The 3795-nt window shown below is 45.3% G+C and overlaps 1 pseudogene across 1 annotated transcript; it reads right to left on the bottom strand.

Annotated features, from left to right (window-relative positions):
* Window positions 1–870: 870 nt before the first annotated feature.
* On the bottom strand, window positions 871–1295 carry LOC308639851 (ubiquitin-conjugating enzyme E2 D2-like; annotated as a pseudogene). The gene has a single exon. The product of its transcript is annotated as a ubiquitin-conjugating enzyme E2 D2-like (transcript).
* Window positions 1296–3795: the final 2500 nt, after the last annotated feature.

Genomic DNA, 3795 nt, shown 5'->3' with positions numbered 1-3795 from the left:
ATTCAGGGCTATATTAAACAGTGAATTGGAAGATAGATTAACTAATAGCTCCAAGCCTCCTAACAATTTAAGCTAAAATTACAAAATGTTTTGAGACCGTATTTTGGAATACAAAGAGTGTTTGACTTCCAATTTCCATTCTCTGTGGGACAAGAATAGCTCATTCCTTTGTTGATTTTTTTAAAAAAATATTTTTAGTCGTAGTTGGACACAATGTCTTTATTTTATTTATTTTTATGTGGTGCTGAGGATTGAACCCAGCGCCTCGCTCGTGCTAGATGAGCACTCTGCCGCTGAGACACAACCCCAGCCCCTCATTCCTTTATTGATATGTATAAAATACATCACGTTTTCTGTTCTGCTGATGCTACAAATTCAATACCAATTCTCCAGCCACATGAGCATAAAGTATGTCAAATCTCTGATAGTGGAAGGTTTCAACAAAAAGGATGCTGCTAGAATAATACTGCTTGCTTTGATGTGACAACTGAGCATCTATCTCCCTCCCCTCAGATGATATCCTCAGTATGTTAGAACAGTGAGGAATGGTTTAGTCTCATAACCAAGTTAGTGTGAAGACATTGGCCACATAATACACATGCTCCAGTTTTTTTTAAATTCTGAATCTTGGGCAAGTGTTCTCTTGTAACTACTTTACAGTAGTTTCCTAAAGCACTTACCGTCCAAAGCTGGAAGAACTTAAGTCTTCTCAGGTGAGCATGTGAATGAACGGTGGGAGATAAATGAAAAATAACATTTGAAAAGATGAGGTCTGATAGGGGAGCATCTAGAAAAGAAAATCAAAAAAAGGAAGAGTCATTCAAAGTTTATTCCAGCTATAATGCAGGTTATTCTTACTTTAAGGTAGCGTCACATGGCATACTTCTGAGTCCTTTCCTGATACATTCAGTTGTACTTATCTCTGTCTTATAGATCTGTGCAATCTCTTGTACAAAAAGGTCATCTGGGTTTGGATCACATAGCAGTGAACAAATGGATAAAAGAACTTTAGAAATAGAGCAGGAGACCACTGTGACCTTAGAATATTGAGACAAATTACTGTTAATATGTGGATGATAAATTCTTGTAAATGCAAACATAGATGGTTCAAAGGGATAGTTTGTAGGGAAATGAATTGTCAAAAAGAATACACCACCTCTATATGGGCTGTCATTAGGTCCCCTAATTGTGGTTTCACAACAAAACGTATCATCCTCAACCGGACCTGCAGAACATTGTGCTGGAGGGTCACAGCCCAAATCACTGAGTTGCTTATGAATCTGTTTCGGCACCATAGTCTGTGCTTTTTGTCTGGCTCCTAACTATCTCGTGTGTACTCAAAGTTCCAGCCCAAATTCTTGATAATCCAGGCGGGAGGGAAGGATTGTCTCTTCTTCTCACATGGGCTGAGCCAGACACAAGTGTAGAGGGGCTGGGGCCTCCCTCAAGCTGTGGCCTCGGCCTCCTCCCCACATAGCTTTTATTGCCTCCCCCGTCCTAGGGGCTGACACGTACCACACAGCCACACAGCACATGCATGTTTAACCATACCTGTCAGTACAGACCACCAGAGACGGCTTGTTTTCAGCTGGCAAAGCTGGTCCGTCTACTCCCAGCACCACATCTTGATTTAAATCAAAGAGATCTTGATCAATTTTTGTTCCACAAGACATTACACTCGTCTCTCATATTGATGATGTCACGCTAGTGGGACTTAGTGGGCAAGATGCAGCAGCTACTCTGGACTTACTGGCATGACATCTGCATGTCACAGGCTGTGTTTTATTTTGGATCTGGCTTGCCCCTCGAAGGCTCGTGTATGGAAGGCTTTTTCCCCAACACAGCAATGTTCAGAGGCGGGGCATTTAGGAAACAGCGGGACCCTGAGCATTCTAAACGCATCGTAGGATTAATCCAGTGAGGGATTCATAGCTGGGTATCATCATTGGGAGCTGTGGCCTGGTTGATGGAGAAAAGTCACTGGCAGAGTGTCCTGGAAGGGCATTTCTTGTCTCGGGCCTCTTCCTCCCTTCCCTCCCCACAATCTCTCTTTTCTGGTTACCATGATCTGCACACCTTTCCTCCACCACACACTTAGGCCACTGTCTTCTGCCTCCCCTCAGGCCCAAGGCAACCAACACAGCCAACCGTGGGCTGAAACCTCTGAAACTCTGAGCCCACTTAAGTCTTTCATCCTCTTCAGTTGTCCGCACCAGGCATGTTGTCATGGTGATGAAAAGCCGATTAACACAGGCTCTAAAATGAATCTGACAAAAACTCAGGAGCTTCTACTTCAACGAAATTTCTAGGGGCTCACGTATGTGGCTCATGTCAAGAGATCCCTGCTAAAGTGAAGGGTAAATTGCTGCATCTGGCCCTTCTCCTAATACAGAATGAAGCACAATGTGTCGAGGGTCTCTTTGGATTTGTGTAGCAACCTCTCCTGAATTGGAAGGAGATACTCTGCCCCTTTGCTGAGCAGCCCAAATAATTACTATTTTTAAGTGGAGTCCAGAACAAGAGGAGGCTCTGCAACAGGGCCAGGCAGCCTTCCTACCTGCTCCAACACTTGGGCCATATCATCCAGCAGATCGAATGGCACTTGAATTGCCAGGATCAGAGAGATTCTCTGTTTGGAGAATTTAGCAAGGTGCTATAGATGAGCTAGAGCACAAGCCCTTAGGATTTTGGAACAAACCCCTCCAAACCCTCCATGAATACATTATGTCCTTTTGAGAGACAACTTGTGGACCAGGACCCTACTGGAGACTGAACGTTTTAACATGGCCATCAAGTTACTATGTACACTTAGTCTCACCACAAACTGGGTACTGTCTGACCCACCAGCCATAACACTGGGCATGCATGGCAACACTCCACCATCAAACAACAGGAGTGGTGTGTATGTGACTGGGCTCAGGCAAGCTGAGAAAGCACACGTTACACGAAGTGGCCCAAGTGTCTGTGGTCCCTGCTCCTGCCATACAACTCTGACTCCCAGCCTGTGCTTATGGGCTCATGGCGAGTTCCCTAGGATCAGTTTGACAGAGGGAGACTCAGGTCTGGTTAACAGAAGGTGCTGTGTGATATGCAAGCACTGTCTGTAATCAGAGAGCTGCAGCCCACAGACCCTTTTTGGGACATCCGTGTAGGATAGCTATGAAGAGAAATCCTCCCAGTGCACAGAACTCTGGGAAGAAGGGGTGGGGGTATAAGCCAATGGTAAAAGTTTTGCCTAGCACTCACAAGGCCCTGGGTTCTATCCCCAGCACCAAAAATATGAAGCAAAAAGACATGAAGACGTTTGTGCCCCTTGTCCACCAAATGGAGACCTAAGAAGAGGAGGATTTTAATAATCAGAGGAAAGGATGACCCCTTCTGGGCATACCAGTGGCTCTCTTTCCCCAGACACTCTTCTCATTGCCCAATGGGCTCATGAAAAGTGCGGCCATGCTGGCGGGGATAGAGGTGATCCCCGGACTTGGTAACGTGTGCTACCACTCCCCAAGTCTGACGTGGCCATAACCACTGTTGTGAGCTCAACATTCTAGCAGTGGAGACGAACACTGAGTCCCAATATGTCATAACTTATCAGAGTGATCATGCAGTTACCCGGTGGCATGTTGATTTTTATGGAGCGCTTCCTTCTTGCAAGGGACAGTGTTTTGTTCTTACTGCAATAGGCACCTACTTTGGGTTCAGATCTGCCTTCCCTTAGCACCGTGCTGTGGCACAACCTATCCTCTGTGAAATTATAGACTGCCTTATCTACCATCATGGAGTTGCTTCTGATCA

This window comes from Spermophilus citellus (genome assembly GCF_964194105.1).
Source record: "Spermophilus citellus genome assembly, chromosome: X".
Taxonomy (NCBI): domain Eukaryota; kingdom Metazoa; phylum Chordata; class Mammalia; order Rodentia; family Sciuridae; genus Spermophilus; species Spermophilus citellus.
The sequence above is the reverse complement of the archived record's forward strand: the minus strand, read 5'-3'. Positions and strand labels throughout refer to the sequence as shown.